General features: G+C 45.4%; 1 non-coding gene across 1 annotated transcript; it reads left to right on the forward strand.

Moving 5' to 3' along the window:
* The first annotated feature begins 15594 nt into the window (after positions 1-15594).
* On the forward strand, positions 15595-15733 carry LOC133902591 (small nucleolar RNA Z247). Its single transcript, XR_009906919.1, has one exon. It is a non-coding gene; the product is annotated as a small nucleolar RNA Z247 (small nucleolar RNA).
* Positions 15734-21220: the final 5487 nt, after the last annotated feature.

Consider the following 21220-nt stretch of genomic DNA (forward strand, 5'->3'; position numbering starts at 1 on the left):
AGCCGGTGACCCTTGTGCTTCCATCCTCGCAGAGAGAGACACCCCTGCCACTCTGTCTCGATATCATGTTCGGTTGGCACTCCAGTCGGGATTATTGATATTTCTAACGATGAAGAGGAGGTCGGCTGGAATCTCTTTGAGAAGGACATCGATGAGGAGAAGGCGGAAGAAAAGAAGGAGGTAGCTTAGGCAAGGAATAGGAAGGTCAAGGAGGAGGGAGAAAAGGCCGTGGAGGAGTTCTCTTCTACTTCGTCCTCATCCTCTGACAGCTCGGGGGCTGGCTACTTCATCAGCTTCCGCAACAATAGGCAACAGATGAAGCGCATACGCTGCTTCATGCGCCACTGTTAGGGCTTGTAGTTTTCTTCTCCATCTTTTTCAGTGCTTTTTTTCTTGCCTCGAGTAGTCCAAATACCAGGAACTCGGGAGGGCATGTAAGCATCTTTTGGATGTAAAGTTTATAAACATGACTGAATCCTTGGAGTTGCATATTATTTTTCCTTTTGTCAAAATGCATGGCGATCCTCTGAACAGGTAGCATTTCATGTTTTTGTGTGCACCTAAGCCTCCGTGCCTCACCCTTCCAACCCCCTCCCCCCTCACGCTGCTGTTTTCTGGCGACCGGAGAGTGTGATGGCAGGTATGATTGTAGAGTCCTAGGTGTAACTGGAGCGATGAAACCTCACACAGGTTTAGGACTAAACATGACTGTGGCAAGTGCTACCGAGGTGCAGAAGGTTTTGATCCCGATGCCTTTGGTGGAGTACATGGACCTTGTCATTCCTGGCGGGGAGTGTGCGACCGATTGTGGGGGAATGAGACTAGTTTTTTTTTACGAAGGCGAGGTAGTCTTGGAGCCTAGTGGCGATGGATGGAGGAGAAGCCGACAATTAAGGCCGAAGGAGGCAATTTGCCATCCCCTCAGCCCTGGCTGCCGCTAGGTTTCAGCATGATATGAGCATTGTTTTATCCGATACCGGTACAGACTCTTTTCCAAATTTGTTTTGAATTTCTGACTCAAAGCAATTCATTCAGAGCTGGACAACAGTTGTAGCCTAGGGAGGTAGTTTGCGACCCCCTCGGCCCTTAACCACGGTGAGGCTCCGGAGGTAGGGCCATCCGTAACCCAGTGGTGGTTGTTGGAGGTGACATCGACCGCGACCTGGCTTCAGAGGCAGGGCCATCCAGAGCTAGCGGCGGTTGCCAAAGAGGATGCCAACTGTGGTGAGGCTCTGAAGGCAGGGCTTATCTAGAACTCGGTGACTATTGCTGGAGGTGACACCGTTCGCGGTGCAGCTCCAAAGGCAGGGCCATCTGGAGCCCGACGGTGGTTGCCGTAGGTGACGCCGATGGCTAGGACGAGGGAGGCAGTTTGCGACCCCCTCGGCCCTTAATCACGGCAAGGCTCCAGAGGCAGGGCCATCCTAAGCCCGGCAACGGTTGCTAGAGGTGACGCCAACCTCAGCGAGACTCTAGAGGTAGGGCCATCTGGAGCCTGGCGTGGTTGCTGGAGGTGACACTGATGGCTAGGCCACAGCGAGGCTCCAGAGGCAGGGCCATCCAGAGCCCGATGGCGGTTGCTGGAGGTGACACTGATGGCTAGGCCAAGGAGGTAGTTTGTGACCCCCTCAGCCTTTACCTGTGGCGAGGCTCTAGAGATAGGGCCATTAGGAGCACAGTGGTGGTTGCCTGAGTTGACGCCGTCTGCGGCGAGGCTCCGGAGGTAGGGCCATCCAGAGCCTGGCATGGTTGCTGGAGGTGACGCCGATGGCTATACCGAGGGAGGCAGTTTGTGACCCCCTCAGCCCTTAGCTTCAGCGAGGCTCTGGAGGCAAGGCCATCCGGAGCCCGATGGCGGTTGTCGGAGGTGACGGCGATGGCTAGGCCGAGGGAGGTAGTTTGCAACCCCCCTGGCCCTTAACTGCGGCAAGGCTTCGACGGCGGTTGCCTGAGGTGATGCCGACTGTGGTGAGGCTCCGTGTCATATCCCAAAATGCTAATTACGAGATTAATCATGCATAATCATCATGGCGGTATGTTTTATGCGATTAGTTATTATTTTGGATATTTTAGGAGTGAAAATGGTATAAGAAGAGATAGGAAGACCCTAAATACCTTGGAGAAAAAATGAAAAGAAAGAAAAAGAAGGAAGAAAAGAGGGGGAAATTAGAACAAAATTCAGTAAAAACCCTTCTCGTGGTTTGACCAGGCTCAACTGCAGTCTGACCGCCAGGTGGATAGCCATGTGGGCTTCTCGCGGTCTGACCGACCCTTCCTGCGGTTTGACCGCTAGCGCATAGAGGCTCCCTTAACTGGTTGATTGCCTCTCTCACTCCTTCTCTCTCTCTCTCATTTGCCTCTCTCTCTCTCTTCCTCTCATTCACTCTCTCACTCCCTCACTCCAACTCGATGTGTTGACGGCCGAAGATTGGAGGTAGGGACTCCCACGAGCTTGCTGGAGGACTTCCCCAAGCTTCTTCCCCCTTTCCTCCCCACCGGAAGGGTTTCCCCGCCGTTTCTTCCTTCACGAGCTTATTCACCCTCTGGGAGTCCAATTGGTGGATCAAAGCTTCCCTGGAGGATTCCGATCCAATACAAATTTCCTTTACGCTGAGGTAAACATCCCTTACCGTGTTCCCATCATTTCCTAGCCCTAGGCGATCACCATTTCGATTTTCACCGTGAAACCCTGGTGAATAGTCAAAGATGCAGGACCGACTGTTGGCTCATGAGTTCACTGACTTCAACAAGTTGGTGAGCTCACGGTCGAGTTCAAGATGAAGGGTCACCAGGAGGAGAAGAAGGGCAAGAGGGTTCTGTCACCTTCCATGAGCAGGAGCTCTCAACATATACTGATGGAGAGTCAACCTCCTCCATGTCACATGTCAGCCTCAACTGCTCCACAACTAATGTGGATAGTGCAGTACCCATCTTTCTCCGCTTCGCAAGGACAACCTGCAGGACCTACCATATCTCAGGGGAGTGTGACAGGTGGCCCCGGCGGCCCATGTTACAATTGTGGCCGTGTTGCTCACTATACATGGGATCGCCCTTTCTTGATGCCTGGAGCGGTGGCGACTGCTCCAAGGCCTTCACAGTCAGCTTAACCCCTTCCCCAAGTTTCCAAGATGGCGCACATTCCCAAGCGTGGCTGAGTGAACTACAGTACCCCCGAGGAAGCTCATGAGGATGCCGATGAACTGATGGGTATGTTACTCGTGAATTCTTCCCCTACAATTGTGCTTTTCGATTCCGGGGCATCTCATTCATTCATGAAGAAAGGGTATGTTTTGAGTCACAATATTGCCACCCAAACCCTGCCTTCTTCATTTCGTATCGATGCACCTAGTGCTAAGTTGCAAGCCGATAGATTTGTCCGTTTGGCGAAGATTCTCATTAAGGGAGTTCAGTTTTCTGCAAATTTGATCCTTCTTGACACTAGAGGAATAGATTTCATATGAGCAATGAACTGGTGAACCCAATATGGTGCTCGTATTGATTGTGCCAAGAGGGTGGTTTCAAGAATCGAAGTTGTGTGCGGATTTCTCTTCACCATGGAGAGGGTGGTCTCCACTTGTATGCCCTGAAGGTTGCTACAGCCACGGATCTCCGGAATATTCCTGTGGTCTGTGAATTTCCTGATATCTTCTTAGAAGAACTGCCAGGAATGCCATCCGACTGAGTAGTGGAGTTCTCTATTGATCTTTTGCCTGGTATGGTCCTGATTTTGAAGGTCGTATAAGATGCTTCTAAATGAGTTATCAGATTTAGGAGTTGCTCTCAAAGGGTTTCATTTGCCCAAGCTCCTCATCTTGGGGATGTCTGGCTCTTTGTGAAGAAGTCACTATCAAGAACAAGTATCCGATTCCTCGAATTGATATTCTGTTTGATCAACTGACCGATGCTCAGGTTTTCTCCAAGATTGACTTGAGGTTGGGCTATCACCAGATAAGGGTCCGACCAGAGGATATTCCAAAGATGGCTTTCTCTACCCGTTACGGGCTTTATGAATTCACCATCATGTCCTTTGGTCTTACCTATGCACTGGTATTCTTCATGTACTTGATGAACACAGTCTTTATGGAGGAATTCGACAAATTTGTCATGATTTTCATCGATGATATTCTCATATACTCAAAGACTGAGGAAGATCATATGGAGCACTTTCATGTTGTTCTTGGCCGATTTCGAGATCACCAACTCTATCCAAAGTTCAGGAAGTGTGAGTTTTTGCTCAACGAAATCTCTTTTCTAGGTCATGTTCTATCCGAGAATGGTGTTGTCGTTGATACGAGAAAGCAAGAAGTCCTCAATTAGGTTCAACCCAAGACTGTCCTTGACATCTAGAGTTTTCTCAGACTTATAGGTTATTACCGCCAGTTCATTGAGAACTTCTCCAAGATTGTCAAACCAATGATTGAGTTGTTGAAGCAAGGAAGTGTATTCGAGTGGTCAAGTGAATGTGGGTCAGCTTTTCAAACTTTGAAGAAACTGCTCACAACTGCTCCTATTCTTGCTCAACCCAAAGTGGATAAGAGTTTTGACATCTATTGCGATGCTTCCCGTATAGACCTCGGATGTGTCCTCATGCAAGAAGGTCGGGTTGTTGCTTATGCCTCATGCCAGTTGAAGCGCCATAAGGAGAACTACCCAACCCATGACTTAGAACTTGTAGCAGTTGTGCATGCTCTGAAGATTTGACGCCACTATCTGCTAGGAAATTTGTGTCATATCTATACGAACCACAAAAGTCTCAAATATATCTTCACTAAAGCTGATTTGAACGTGACACAGAGAAGATGACTTGAGTTAATCAAAGACTATAGGCTAGAAGTTCATTTTCATCCTGGCAAGGCGAATGTGGTCACCGATGCACTGAGTTGAAAGACTTGATGCAATTGTCTTAATGGTCAAGCCCGAAAATACCACACTTTGTGATGAATTACAAAGGCTTGGACTTGAAATGGTTCTGGAGGGATTTCTTGCAAATATAGAGATCAAATTCACCCTCTTGGATGAGATCAAGGAATCTCAAAAGGATGACAAGGGTATGGCTCAAATTCAAGAGAAAATGAAGGAAGGCAAGAACACATGTTTATCTAAAGATGATCAGGGTATCCTATGATTTGAGAAGAGACTAGTTGTTCCAAAGGTTGAGGCACTGAGGAAGAAGATTCTATATGAAGCTCATGATTATTTGTAGTCTATTCATCCGGGAAGTACCAAGATGTACCAAAACCTCAAGCCAAGATTCTGGTGAACTCGCATGAAGCGAGAAATTGCTCGATATGTTGCAAAGTATTATGTATGCCGAAGAGTGAAGGCCGAGCACCTTAAAGCGGCCAGTACGCTCCAACCTTTGCATATACCCTCCTGGAAGTGGGAGGACATCGGGATAGACTTTATTACCAGATTGCCAAAGATCTCTCATGGATATGATTCAATTTGGGTCATTGTGGATCAATTGACAAAGTCCGCTGATTTCTTTCCTACCAAGACCACGTATTCAGTCAAGCAATATGCATAGTTGTACCTCACTCGGATCGTTTGCCTTCATGGGAATTCGAAGAAGATCATCTCCGATCGAGGCACTCGGTTTATCTCACATTTTTGGAAGAGCCTTCATGAAACTATGGGAACTGAGCTCTTCCATAGCACCGCCTACCACCCTCAAACTGATGATCAAACCGAGAGGGTGAATCAAGTTCTGGAAGACATGTTGTGAGCTTGTGCTCTCACATATGGGAAGAAGTGAGAAATTTTCTTGCCATTCGCCAAGTTCTCCTACAACAACAGTTATCAGTCAAGCATTGAAATGTTGACATTTGAAGCTCTCTATGGCCAAACATGCTGAACGCCGTTGAATTGGTCTAAATCCGATGAAAGGGCTTTTCTAGGCCTGGATTTGGTCAATGAACCAGAAGAGCATGTTCTGGCTATTTGGAAGTGTCTCCTCATGGCTCAGTACCAACAGAAAAGCTATGCGGATCGCTGCCAACGAGAAATCATGTTTGATATTGAAGACTTTGTATATCTCAAGGTTTCTCCTCTCAAAGAAGTTCGCCCCTGATATGTGGGGCCTTTTCAAATCTTTGCTCGGTGTGGAGAGGTGGCTTGTCAGTTGGACTTACCTCCGTCCCTCTCAGCCGTTCACAATGTGTTCCATGTCTCGCAACAGAAGAAATGCCTTAGAGTTCCAACCGAGGTCATTGATGTTGCAAATCAAGAATTGGAACCTGATCTCTCATATTGTGAGTGACCAATTCGAATCTTGGATGAAATGAAACACAAGACTCAACGACATTACATTAAGTTTATCAAGGTCCATGGAGCAATCACACCGAAGACGAAGCAACTTAGGAGCGTGAGGATAAAATCCGCTCCGAATATCCTGAAATTTTTGAGAACTTGTGACTATCGTTGTAATTTTACATATTGGAGCATCTCACATGTCTATATTCATCACCATGTTGAATGCAAAGTTTGTTATCAAAGAATTGCACTTAGAAACCTTTCGTACCAGGAGAACATAGTCCTGGCGGTCTAACCACTGTTGGCTACCAGTCTGACTGCCAGAGGCATTTAGAACCCAAAAACTCTCTACTCCCGGGCGATCTGACCACCAGCATAACGTCAGTCCGACCGCCAAAGCCCAAAACTCTCTGTATATACTTCGGTCTAACCGTTATTTTTGCGGTCTAACCGAGTTGTGGTCTAACCGCCAACTCTTCTGAATGTCCAATAGTTGTCTTTTCATTCTATTGATGAATTTCGATGAGGTTCGTTTCCATTTATGGAAAAGTCTTTCCCACTCCATCGTCGTCACCTTCTCCCCTAGTTTGTCAAATTAGGACAAGATTTTTTTAGGGGGGGGGGAGGGGGGATTTGTTCATCCCAAAATGCTAATTATAGGATTAAGCATGCATAATCATCATGGCGGTATGTTTTATGTAATTAATTATTATTTTGGATATTTAAGGAGTGAAAATGGTATAGGAAGAGATAGGAAGACCCTAAATACCTTGGAGAAAAGAAGAAAAGAAAGAAAAATAAAAGAGGAAAAGAGAGAAAAATAAAAGAGGTGTAAATTATAACAAAATTCAGCAAAAACCTTTCTCACGCTCTGACCGGGCTCAACCGTGGTTTGACCGCCTGCTAGACAGCCACGTAGGCTTGCCACATGGGCTTCTCGCGGTCTAACTAACCCTTCCCGCAGTCTGACCTCCAGCGCATAGAGGCTCCCTTAAGTGCTCAATCGCCTCTCTCACTCCCTCTCTCTCTCATTTGCCTCTCTCTCTCTCTCCCTCTCATTCACTCTCTCACTCTCTCACTCCAACAAACCCTAGAGAGAGAGCTCCAAATTGACGTGTCAATGGCTGGAGATCGAAGGTGGGGACGCTTCTCGAAGGACTTCCCTGAGGTTCATCCCCCTTTCCTCCTCGTCGGAAGGGTTTTCTCGCTAGTTCTTCCTCCGCGAGCTCATTCACCCATCCGGAGTCCAATCGGTGGATTGAAGCTTCCCTGGAGGATTCCAATTCAATACAAAGTTCCTCTACACCGAGGTAAACATCCCCATACCATTTTCCTATCATTTCCTAGCACTAGACAATTGTGGTTTCAATTTTCATCGCAAAACCCTAGTGAATACTAGGTCTATATCGCATTTTTCGGGGTTTTACATATTCTCACCGTGCATGTCATCTAAGCAATCATAGAATACATTCCCTTAGTCCTATGGAGTATTTTGGTGCCCTTCGTCATTGAAGGTTTTGCTGGAGTCCTCGCTGGTGACCCCATGAAAGTGCTGCGGCAGGGTCTGGCGGTCTTACCGCCACTAGGGCCAGTCTGACCGCCAGTAGGTCAGTTCAAAATATCTGAATTTTGGAGTCATACCACCGTTAGGGCCAGTCTGACCGTTGGTCGGCTTTCTGACCGCCACCATGCCTTTGGTCTGACCGCCAGGGCCCTAAACTCTCTGCACGCTCGCGGTCTGGCTGCCACTTGCACATCAGTCTGACCGTCAGCTCTTGAAGTATTTGTGCACTTAGGTTATCTTATCTAGGGTTATTGGGGGAAATAGACCAGTATGCGGACAATAGTTAAGGATCACTATCAAAGGTCCCTCTGAAGTCTTTGGTCTCTGGACTCTTAGCAGTAGGCCTGGCCTCCAGAGGCTATGGACCCTTTGGGCCCACCCCTCCGGTGCCTATGTGGCCTTCTCGAAACTCGAAGATGCAGCAGGTCTCCACGGAGATAATATCAGGGGAGAAAGGACACCCCCTACAACCGATCTGATACAAAGTGATGGGCAATTGATGCCGGTATAAGTGGTGCTTATGCTGATACTCCAGAGCAATGGAGGTCATCCTGACACCCCTGGCAGTGCGACGCCAGGCCGCAATTGGCGACCAGCTCCCCCCCAGGGTTGCTTGTACCGCAATAGTTGCTATGTTAGATGTTTATCTTCTATGTAGGGTTAAAAGTAATTATCCAGGATAATACTATGTAATTCGGCCAGGTACTAGATATTTGTACATGGTGATAACTTTTACACCAAGCTACGTACAATCCTATAAATGGGGGGCCATGGTCATCTGGGAGGGAGGAAAAATACACACAAACACATAGACACATAGTGATACTCCCCATAGACCAATCTTTTCGACTATTAATACATTTTCGGTGTCCCTTCCTCTCAAACTTCGTCTCCAAGCTTGAGTCTCCTCCTTAGAAGAAACTCTCGCCGTACTTGTTAGCGCAAGACGATCTCTTGAGCCAACAGGGGGTTTCAAACTTCGGAACCCTAATCATGTGGCGGTCTTTTGCAAATATTTTTGAAACATGACACTCTATTATTATCCAAGTATGCATCATTTGTAAATTTTTCTATTGTTCATTTGTTTATGCAATGCATTCTTAATTCATTTAGAGAGAATTGCGTTGATGGTCCAAGTGAGTGAAGGCGACACCAATCTACTTGAGTTCTGAGAGTGTTGCGCTGGGAAAATCAGTCAAACACCAGAGTAGCAAGGCAAGTATCTAAACATATGGCACCTTTGTTTGAATTGAATAGAGTCTAAATTGATAAGTTTTCGCTTATGTACTCTTACATGGTTAGCGAGTCGATGTCGGGTTTATATGGGTAGAACCTATATTGAATTTCATTACCTCTACCATGAGTTGTTGATTATCCATATCCTTGCAGCCTTGTTAACCTTGTCGATGTCTAACTTAAGAGTTATTCGAAATGCGTAGCAATGCATAGGGCCTCGGTAAAAGTTGAGCAATGGTGCAACCATTGTTTGCAAGCTTAGAGCTTACTTATTGTTTACAAATGCAATGATAATGATGTGGGTTGTATGAGTTGTTAGTATGAGACGAGATGTGGATGGTGCTAAGGGTTTCTTCTTCACCGGAGGAGTTCCTCAGTGTAGTTCTGGAGAGGAGCCCAGATGACATAGAACACTTGCATTGTTTAAGCACTGTCCGTTGTTGCAATTGACTCTAACATTTTTTTGTACTAACCACATGTTGATCTAATGGTAAGACAAATTGATTACCATACGCTGTGCTAACGCTTGCCGTGCATCCCTATGATGCATTAGAGAAAAAAAGGAGAAGCAATGTGGCGGGGAGCTAGAGATGTCTGGGACACGCTTATGGTAACCCCGGTGCCATAGGGGAATGTGCAAGTGAGTAGTTTTGGGTATGAGAAAGGTTGGCACGAGTACCCCCTTGTGAGGGCCTATGTAGCCACTCAAGCCGAATGATTCTCAAGTCGTGTTGGTAAAGTTGTACCCCTTGCAGGATGTAAGAACAATTTGAATTGCCATGCTCTCGGTCATGAGCATGCTTTTGTCCATTTACAGCAGTCGTAGAGTTGTGAATGTGGGATGTGTGGTATGGTTGGATGAGATGGGTTTGAGATGGTCGATTTACAGTTATGTTCATGAGATGGTTCCATTTACGTTTATATGCAAGTCGAGGGTTACAGAGTAGAAAAGTATATGTGGTTAAATATAGGTGGTCACACGTAGGTGTTAAGGTTGTTTACGCATGTGAATTTACTTAACCTTGTGGCCTACTCCTTGCTAATGACTTAATGCATAATCCTTGGAGCCGAGTTATTTATATATATCAATTATGGATTAAGTCTTGCGAGTACCTTCATACTCAGACTGCTCTTTCAAGTTCTACCAGTAAGGAGGAGCTCATGTTTGGATACTTCACATCCACTGATGTAGGTGGCGGGAATGAGTAGTGCGAACTACTCATGTGGCGAGGCTTTTGGGTGGAGCCTAAGGGCATATAGCTTCACCTAACTTTTGTTGGTTCATAGATGTTAATCTTCTACTGCATAGTTTCTAGTTTTGGTTAGGAGGAGAAATGTTCATTATCCTCCTAGCTTCCTTTTGTTGTAAATTGTGTAAATGGTTAAATGCTTAGGAACTTCTAATATAATTTAGTTACTTGTTCTTTCTTAAGCTTTGTTGTGATATTATATGTTGAAAAGGTATGTGTTCTGATCTTGAGCACAAAACACGTGCCGGGACTACCGGGATGGTATTTCAGTTAATCATCGTAGTCATGATTAAGCAAATGTTCATCCTGATGATTAATTGGAATACTATTTGGATGATTCTTCATACTTCGAAGGTAGGGCTATCTGGAGCCCGACGACGGTTGGCAGAGGTGACGCCAATGGCTAGGCCAAGGAAGGTAGTTTGCAACCCCCTCGGCCCTTAACCATGGCAAGGCTTTGGAGGCAGGGCCATCCAGAGCCCGGCGGCGGTTGTCGGAGGTGACGCCGATGGATATGCTGAGGGAGGCAGTTTGCGACCCTCTCAGCCCTTAACCGTGGCGAGACTCTAGAGGCAGGGCCATCTAGAACCCGGCGGTAGTTGTCGGAGGTGACGCCGATGGCTAGGCTGAGGAGATAGTCCGCGACCGCCTCGGCCCATTCTGGCGGCTATCGAATGGAGGGCGCGTCTTGCACCTTTCAGGTAGTGTGTATTCCACGAAACGTTATTCCCTCGACCCCCTTGCGTCTTGTGGTCACGAGCGGGCAGAGGGCACATTCTATCAGTTCCATTGTCTTGTATGCCACGTGTGTATACATGCGCGCATGCATGTATGCATGTATGTATGAAATGAAGTAATTTTTGGTTAATCAATAAGCTGATTTCGACCTCGACGGTATCGAGGCTATGCTCGTTCCACGCCTCTCTAGCATGTAGCAATGCCGGAGGGTATGGGATCTTGATGGTACTGAGATATGCCTATTCCACGCCTCTTTGGCATGTAGCAATGGAAGAGGATCTGGGACCTCGACAGTATTGAGACTTTGCCTGTTCCACGCCACTCCAAAATGTAGCAATGCCGGAGGGTCCACATCGCTTCGGCATGTAGCAATATCGGAGGGTTTGGGACCTCGACGGTACTGAAGTTTTGCCCATTCCATGCCTTTCTGGCATGTAGCAATGCCGGAGGATCCACACCTCACCGGCTCGGAGGCTATGCCTTCAAGATGCCGGCGGGGCCATACCTCTCCAGCACGTAGGCTAGGTATTAAAAGACGCCGGAGGGTTTCTTACCTCTCCAGCACGGAGGCTATCATCTTCAAGATGTCAGAGGGTTTTTTTTAAGACATCTTCATTTACAGAGGTTTTTAAGACATCTCCGTTTTGTGGAGGATTTCAAAATATCTCCATGTTGAGGAGGTTTTTAAAACATCTTCGTGTTGTGGAGGTTTTCAAGATATCTCCATTTTGCAGAGGTTTTCAAGACATTCTCCGTGTGGTGGTAGTTTTCATAGCATCTCCGTGTTGTGGAGGTTTTCAAAACATCTCCGTGCTACGGAAGTTTTCAAGTGTTGTGCGCTATTTGAGCAAGTGTGTGACTTAAATTTTACTGTCTACTGTTTGAACAGAGATATAACTTAAGTTTATTGTCTACTGTTGAATAGAGATATAGCTTAAGTTTTACTATCTACTGTTGTTACCAAATAGTTATCTGTTGTAGAGGCCCTCAACGGCTAGGCTAACTACTTTCAGACTACGATGTCCCTTCTGTCTTGAAAATTTAACCAGCTAGGCAAACTATTGCTAGGTGGTCATGGGCGTACCTTTGCCAAAATAAGGCCTTCCCATCAAGGTCGAAGGCCCGGAAGCCCTCATAGCTCCTAGGCGGGGAAAGGTTGGTCTCTCCGGCCTATGTCGCCCACCGAAGGGTCTTGGCCTCGCAGACCTTCTGGATACCTAGGGCCCTCATGTTGGAGCCCTTGTCCTTTGTCATGACTAACTCACCTAGTATCGAACCTGGTGTGAGAAGCACTCTGAAGGCCCCAACTGCTTTGGTGGTTCAGGCAGGCCCCTATGCCGAGGGCCTACTAGACTCCGTTTTGGCTAGGGTTATTGGTGTGACTCGATCCTTGATGCTGGGGTATTGCACCATCGGTGGCAGAGTAAGAGTAGATAGAGCAGACCGAGGGGGCTCGATAAGGTCCGTAGAGCTACCCGGAGGTCTGTTCTAGTTTTACGACCCTTGTACTGCCTATCGCTGGTTCTTTCCCCTGTTAGGCATCCTGTCTGCCTCTTGAGGTACTTCATCCGAAGGGCTATAAGGCTTCGGCAATCCTTGGTATTATGGCCACGCTTGGCTCCGTGCAGGATGCACCAATACCCTTCATGTAGTACCGGAGCCTGTGGTCGGCGTCGAAGGCATTGGCAGGATCTACGCGTACCAGAGCATGTGGTCTCTCCGAAGCCCCATTCCACCAAAGGAGGTAGAGGAAGCTGCCCAACAACCCGATTCTCAGAAGATGCTGGCTCGACAAAGGTGTCCTGGACGCTGTCACAAGAGACGTGCGAGGGTGGGCCCAGGCATGAGTGCCCTTAGGCTTGAGCGCCCAAAACCACTAAAGGGTGGCCTGCACGGCCGCGGCCTCGGTCGTAACCCCTTAGGGTGCTGCGAGGTCCTTGCTACACCATTGTTGGAAGGCCTCCACACCGGCTAGAGCCTCCATGCCAGCCCGAGCCAAGGCCACCTCCGGGTGGCCGGAGGGTCGTCGTTCTGTCCGATGGCGGAACTGGTGGTTGTACATAGCTTGCATGGTTGTGGTGGTCGTGTGGACCCTCGCATAGGTGTGGTCGGGGAGTTGGCCACCTATGCTGCGGCCTTGGTGGTTTTCTTTTTGGGTGATATCCTACCTCTCTTTGTATTTCTATGTTCGAGTCCCCACGGACGGTATGCTGTTGGTGAAAGAAAAAGTCTTCCACAAACAAGTGAGTCGAGAGCCTCTTCTAGAAAGGAGACTCAAGCTTAGAGAAGAAGTGGAAAGGAAAGAAAACCCATGCGTTTTTTACCAAAAGATTGGTCCCCTAGGCTTGATGGTTATGGGTTTGTATTAATAGTGCCATATCGGATATAAGTATATAAGTATGCCCCTTACACAGATAGAGACACATGTTATCACTATATCATAAAGACCCAGATAAGTTGAATCACACAGCCTAGGTCTAGGTAGAGTACTTTTACCCCTACCCAAAAATATTATATACCATGACAAATACAGTGGTGTGAACTGGCCTAAAGAGTGAAGCTTGGCCGATCATAAACTGTGGTGTCGCACGATCCTGGGTGTCAAAGTGGCTTCTACTTGCATTGAGATGTCAGGGCAGTCACCACTTTCACCGGCATTAACTGTCGGTCACTTCATGTCAGGTCAATTGCAGTTGTTGTTCTCCTTTTGCAGATGTTTCCTTCGGAGACTAGCTATTTCTCCTGTCTTTAGAGACGGTGGCCAGATAATTCCACGGCCTCCAAAAACTTTTAGCTTCTTCAAGGAGTCTGAATTATGAGAGCTCTGGATGAGCTTTTTATAACATCTTCTTAGTGATGTCTATGAGCTAGAATATTTCCCCCAACAATCAGTTAAGCCCCACTCTCTCTTGCATGCAGCTTGCAGTTACAGGATGCAATCTGCTTATCTCTGCACTCTGCAGGATGTGCGTGTGGGTCAACATTGCAAATTAAAAAGCAGACCCAGATCTCATGGGGACCATAGAGCATGTCCTAAGCTGGTGAGATGATGTTATTTATTCCCCCACTCTCGTAGTCTCGTAGCCCTTTTTCCTTTTGCTGCCAGCAAAACAGTAGCCAAGGAAAGCCAATTTTCTAGGTCGATTTCGCTGGAGGAAATCAACTTTCCGAAATGTGTGTGGATATCAATCTTTACTATGCCCTTTTGAGCTAAACGCGTTGGCTATATGTCGAGGCAGGCCGCGTGCAAGGCTCCACTCAGGACTCAAGAGTTATATACTTCTATGCACCATGATGTAACGCAGATAGCGTAGGAGTAGGCACAGGTTTGCACTTAGGCCCCCTTTAGAACGCAGAAACTTTCCTGGATCTTGTGATCAGAATTGAGCTTTTTTCCCCCCTCTTTAGAGGTTACCATGAAATTCCTACGCTCCGAACACGCGTTTGTTGCTCATCTTATGTGGCCAACATGACAGGATTGGATACACACATTTTTGGTTTTGGATGGCTTGACCTCACTTCAATTGGCATTATTGCATGCATGTGTGAAGGGAGCACCCGACCTATACCTGCATGACAGCTAGGAAATCTTTGGACTTTTTAGACCTCATATTATTGTAGCCGCAACTCGGCCAAAGTCAAGCAAACGAGTTCTCCCGAGCGATGATTTGAGTAAAATATACATGTGAGGTCATGCTCTTTTTTGCTCAAAATTTCGATCTCCACTTGTTCTTCTGTGACCTTCAAACTTTCCAATAATCTCATTTGTATACACACACAAAAAAATTGTAATTTCTTTTGCTTGGTATGTTAGAGTTTATGTGTTGCACGTGTAAACATTAAAGGAGAGTTTATACATTAGAAGGATTTGGCTATAGATAGAAATAGATTTTGTATTTAAGTCAAGGCCGAATCCATCTATATTTGTACTCTCCTAAACTTGTAAACTCTTGGCAATTGGCCCTATATAAACATGTATCCGTGGTGAGCCTAGATTGGCAATCACGTTTCTACAATTTTACATGGTAATCAGAGCATCCTCTTCCACATCCACAAACAACTCGCCTAGATCTGTTCATGGCGTCATCTTCCTCTTTGCCGCACGGGCAACTCGGTGCTGTCTCAGAAAAGCTGACCCGTGACAATTATTTGCTATGGAAGGCTCAGTTTCTTCCTGCTGTGCGTGGTGCTAAGCTCATGAGGATCCTTGATGGATCTGAACCAGAACTGCCTGTGACCTTGGAGGTGGTCAAGGCCGACGGCAAGACGGAGGTCGTCGAGAACCCAGCACATGATGCATGGGTCGCCAAAGATCAGCAGGTGCTGAGTTATCTGCTGAATTCTCTCACCAAGGACACTCTTGCTCCGGTTGCCACGGCAACCAAGTCTGCACAAGCATGGGAGGCGCTTGAATCTATGTTCTCAGCGCACTCCAGAGCTCGGATCACGAACCTGCGGATGCAACTAGCCACGCTCAAGAAGGGTGGCATGTCTTCTTCAACATACTTCATCAAGATGTGTGCTATTAAAGATGAACTTGCTGCTGTTGGCAAGGTCATAAATGATGATGAGATGGTGCACTTTATCCTTACTGGTCTTGATTATGATTATAATCCGTTTGTTTCTTCGATTATTGGCCAAGTTGGATCTATTTCCTTGAGTGATTTGTATGCACAGCTGCTGTCTTATGATCAGCGCATGGAGATGTACATCAATGAAGGAAGCCACTTCCAGTCATCGGCTAATACAGCTGGACGTGGTAGGAATAATAACAACAGAGGTCGCGGCAACTTCAACAAAGGGCGCGGTGGCCGTGGACTACAAAGTCGTGGAAATGGGAACAGATCCAACACACCTAAGCCTAAGTCATCCAGCGGTGTTCAATCCAATGGCAAGCCACGATGCCAAATTTGCAAGAAGGAGGGACATGAAGCACCAAGATGCTGGTATAGATATGACGAAGATGATGACCAGAACAATTACAGCAGATCTGCAGGGGCTGCAACTACTGCGTATGGCTATGATACAAACTGGTATGCTGATAGCGGCGCTACAGATCATGTCACAAGTGAGCTTGAGAAGCTAACCGTCCGTGACAAGTATACAGGATGAGATCAAGTCCATACGGCAAATGGTTCAGGTATGAAAATTAGTAATATTGGTCATACAATTTTACATACCCCTGGAAAAAATCTGCATCTAAAGAATATTCTTCATGTCCCTAGTGCTAGTAAAAATCTCGTTTCTATTCATAAACTAGCTCTGGATAATGATGCTTTTCTAGAGTTTCACCCCAACTTCTTTCTTGTCAAGGATCAGGAAACGAAGAAAATCCTTCATCGAGGTAGATGTCAAGGTGGTCTTTATCCCCTAGTGTCACCACACATAAGAGGAACCTTCGGTAGACAAGCTTATGGAGTCAATAAACCATCTACTACAAGATGGCACAGTAGGCTAGGGCACCCGGCCTTCCCTATTGTGGAACATGTGCTTAGTTCAAATAAACTTCCTTGTAATAATGATAGAATTCTTGATTCAGTTTGTGATGCTTGTCAGTTGGCCAAAAGTCATCAACTTCCTTATACACAGTCAAATAAAGTGTCAAGTGCTCCTCTTGAATTAATTTTTTCAGATGTGTGGGGACCTGCTCCTATCTCCTCTAGTCGCCACATATACTATGTCAGTTTCATAGATGACTTTAGTAAATATACTTGGATCTATCTCCTTAAGCATAAGATTGATGTCTATCAAGTTTTCCAAAACTTTCAAAACCTTGTGGAAAGAAAGTTCAATAAAAAGATCCTTGCTATGCAATCGGATTGGGGAGGAGAATATGAAAAATTAAACTCCTTCTTTACCAAGATAGGAATCACACATCGTGTATCCTGTCCTCATGCACATCAACAGAATGGTGCTGCAGAACGAAAACATAGGCACATTGTTGAAGTTGGTCTTGCTCTTTTAGCTCATGCGTCTATACCATTAAAATATTGGGATCAAGCTTTTCTTGCTGCCACCCACCTCATAAATCTCTTACCAAGTAAGGTGATCAACTTTGATACTCCTGTTGAGAACCTTATCAAGGAAAAACCTGATTATAACTCTCTTCGGGTCTTTGGTTGCGCTTGTTGGCCAAATCTTAGACCATACAATTCTCGAAAATTGTCCTTCCGCTCTACTCGATGTGTTTTCCTTGGCTATAGCTCCATGCACAAAGGGTTCAAGTGCCTTGACATCAATACTGGTAGAATCTATATATCTAGGGATGTTACTTTTGATAAAAATATTTTTCCCTTTGCCAATCTTCATCCCAATGCAGGACCATTGTTGAGAAAAGAACTTGCTTTTCTTCCTAGTCATCTTGCTAACCCAGGGGGTGTATTATTTGTTGACCCAAATATTACTAATGGTATCTCTGGAGTTGATGCTAGTCTGCAGGATGTTTCAGCGGAGCAAACAGAAGTGCAAACCGAGTCACATGCCGCAGCTGATCCGAACACCGGATCCCAGATTGATCTGGCGTCACTTGCAGGAGAATCAGGCGTTGGATCCCAGTTTGCTTCGGCAACAGCACTGATTTCTTCTCCCGCGCCCGTGGCAGCGTCTCCCGGTTCGACACTTGGGGGGACAGGAGTTGTGTCTCCCACTCGCGCAGGCGCAGCCCATGCACCACGTACAGCGTCTCCTGCGTCCATCTCTGACTCAGCTGCAGGCGGATCCTCTATGGCTGACTCAGGATCAAGTGTGTCACCAGCTCCCATTAGTCCTCCTCCACGGCGTCATACAAGATCACAAAGTGGGATTGTTAAGCCTAGGATTTTCACTGATGGTACAATACGTTGGTGTAATTTTTGTGAAACAGGTGAACCAGAAAATCTACAAGAAGCTCTTAATGATTCTAAGTGGAGACAGGCTATGCAAGATGAGATTAATGCACTTCTTCAGAATCAGACCTGGCATCTTGTTGAAGAGAAGAAAGGTGCAAATTTGATTAACTGTAAATGGGTGTATAAAATTAAGAAGAAAGCTGATGGCACAATAGATAGATATAAAGCTCGTTTGGTAGCAAAGGGGTTTCGTCAAAGATATGGTATTGATTATGAGGACACTTTCAGTCCTGTTGTTAAGATAGCTACAATCAGACTAGTACTTTCAGTGGCAGTATCCAAAGGATGGTGCTTGAGACAGCTGGATGTTCAGAACGCGTTCTTGCATGGTGTTCTGGAAGAGGAGGTTTATATGAGACAACCACCAGGTTTTGAGAGTACGGATGCTCCTCATCTTGTGTGCAAGCTTGACAAAGCTATCTATGGATTAAAGCAAGCTCCGAGGGCCAGGTATGCTAAACTAAGTTCTAAGCTCATTGATCTTGGGTTTGTAGCCTCTAAATCAGATACTTCTTTATTTATTTATCAAAAGTTGGACCTTACTATTTATATGCTCATATATGTTGATGATATTATTGTGACAAGCTCTTCAAGTGAGGCAGTTTCAGCTTTGCTCTCTGATCTTCGTAAAGATTTTGCACTAAAAGACTTAGGTGATTTACATTATTTTTTGGGAATAGAAGTACAGCGCAACAGCAAAGGGTTGTTATTGTCTCAAGAAAAATATGCTCAGGAAATTCTTACTCGAGTTGGTATGTTGAATTGCAAGCCGTCCCCTACGCCTCTCTCTACTTCGGAAAAACTTTCTTGTAATGATGGGGTACAGTTAAGTTCAGATGATGGTACTCGATATAGAAGTGTGGTAGGAGCTCTTCAGTACCTTACGCTTACTAGACCAGATTTGGCTTTTTCAGTTAATAAGGTATGTCAATTTTTACATGCTCCTACTACTGTTCATTGGACTGCTATGAAAAGAATTCTGCGATATGTGAAAAATACTTTGAGTCTTGGCCTAGAGATTGTGAGGTCCAGCTCCATATTATTAAGTGTTTTCTCTGATACGGATTGGGCTGGCAGTATTGATGATAGAAGATCAACTGGTGGATTTGCAGTTTTCTTTGGTCCGAATCTTGTTTCTTGGAGTTCCAGAAAACAAGCTACAGTATCACGTTCTAGCACTGAGGCAGAATATAAATCTATGGCCAATGCTACTGCGGAGGTAATTTGGATGGAATCTTTGCTAGTAGAACTTGGTGTTCAGTTAAAAGAATCACCAGTTTTGTGGTGTGATAATTTGGGAGCTACTTATTTGGCAGCTAATCCTGTGTTTCATGCTCGAGCTAAGCATATTGAAATAGATTTTCACTTTGTCAGAGAGAGAGTTGTTAATAAACAGCTGCAGGTTCGGCTTGTGTCCACAAAAGAGCAAATAGCTGATGGTTTCACCAAGGCTCTTCCTGTTACGAAGCTAAATGACTTTAAAGGCAATCTAAATCTCAAGAATAAGAGAGATTTAGATTGAGGGTGGCTGTTAGAGTTTATGTGTTGCACGTGTAAACATTAAAGGAGAGTTTATACATTAGAAGGATTTGGCTATAGATAGAAATAGATTTTGTATTTAAGTCAAGGCCGAATCCATCTATATTTGTACTCTCCTAAACTTGTAAAACTCTTGGCAATTAGCCCTATATAAACATGTATCCGTGGTGAGCCTAGATTGGCAATCACGTTTCTACAATTTTACATGGTATACATATACACGTTGGAATCAAAATTAGTTGTAGCAGACAACTTATGCTTTCCCAACCTCGCTGACCTATTCACACAATTAAAAGAATCTAAACTACGATCGATGTTTGGCGTTTCATGACAAGTATAGTTTGTGTGCTCAACATTTTAGTTTTAGGTGGTATATGCACGTGTGAAAACTTGGAAACCTTCAGAATTTTCATATCTAATATTACTGTAGTCCTAACTCTGCCTCTGCCAAGTCAGTCAAGCAAACTGGTTCTCCCCGAGTGATGATTTTGAGTAAAATCTAAAAATGAACGAGGTCATGCTCCCTTTTGCTCAAAGTCTCAGTTTTTCATTTGTTTATTTGGCGACACTGAAAGTTTTCAATCAGCTCCGAAGCACGTTATGACTTGTAGCGCATATACGCACGTACGTATGCTCCACCAACCTCGCCGACCTATTCTCATGCATGCATGCATCAGTTCACAATTTCACACCTCCATTATTTGACATTTCGAATTCAGTTTTCATGAAAATTCGAGTGAATTCAGGAACACGTAGCTATGGAGATTGAGCGCAGTCGATCGTGTGAGAAGCTGAATGCCACTTTTGGAAACATTTGCAGTTTAATACTATAGTATACGTCAAATAGGACATGCTATATACGCTTCATGGTTAGTTTCCCATGTAAGAATTAATCGAAGCTCAACTAGGGTCGATGCTTGGCGTCTCATGACAAGTACCGACCGAATCGCTCCAAAAAAAAAAAAAAAAAAAAAAAAAAAAAAAAAAAAAACCGGTCGCAAGAGTCACGTCGATGGAGCAAGTTTCATGGACACTGTTTTCTCAGTACGTCACTACGACCAGTCTTCTGTTCAAACTGGAATGATACGAAAGATTGAGAAAAATTAAACCAAATACTTATTGGCTTGATGTTATTTTGTCCACAACAATAAGCACATGAAGTGCAAATTGTAAATCTTTCTTGTAATTATAAGCTCTCTAATTTTGGAGGCATTTGTACACCTACGTCTATGTGCTGTCAATTCTTCTTGTGAATTGAAGATATGTACCACAAACTTTGAGATTATATATTTATATCTACTCAAATTTCATCCAGAAGAAACCAGTCACCATTTCAACAAGTACACCACATCATCCAGAGATCAACGTTGACAAATGCATGCAGCCTCGGTGTTGAATTGACGGATAGACTTGTAAGGACGAATGCAGTGGTGGATCCAGAGCCCTTCCTCCTTTTTCTCTTCTTCTTCCTTTTTCTCCTCTTATTCTTTCTATTCCATGACCACAAATTTTAGGCCGGCTTGAGGCTCTCAAGTATTCTAAGGGACAAGGGGCTCAAGACCCCCCCCCCCACCCCCACCCACAACCCTTCCGCTGAATTCGCCCATGGACCAATGGTACATCACGTATGGACGGACTGCCTACTGACCTCATCGTGATGTCAGGAGTGATGAACTGTTGAATAATGCACAGTTTGACTAGAGTTTTTACTCAATCGTGCATGTTTGGGGAAAACATGGAGTTGGTAAGGCCGG

This window comes from Phragmites australis, chromosome 20, assembly GCF_958298935.1.
Source record: "Phragmites australis chromosome 20, lpPhrAust1.1, whole genome shotgun sequence".
NCBI classification, from domain to species: domain Eukaryota; kingdom Viridiplantae; phylum Streptophyta; class Magnoliopsida; order Poales; family Poaceae; genus Phragmites; species Phragmites australis.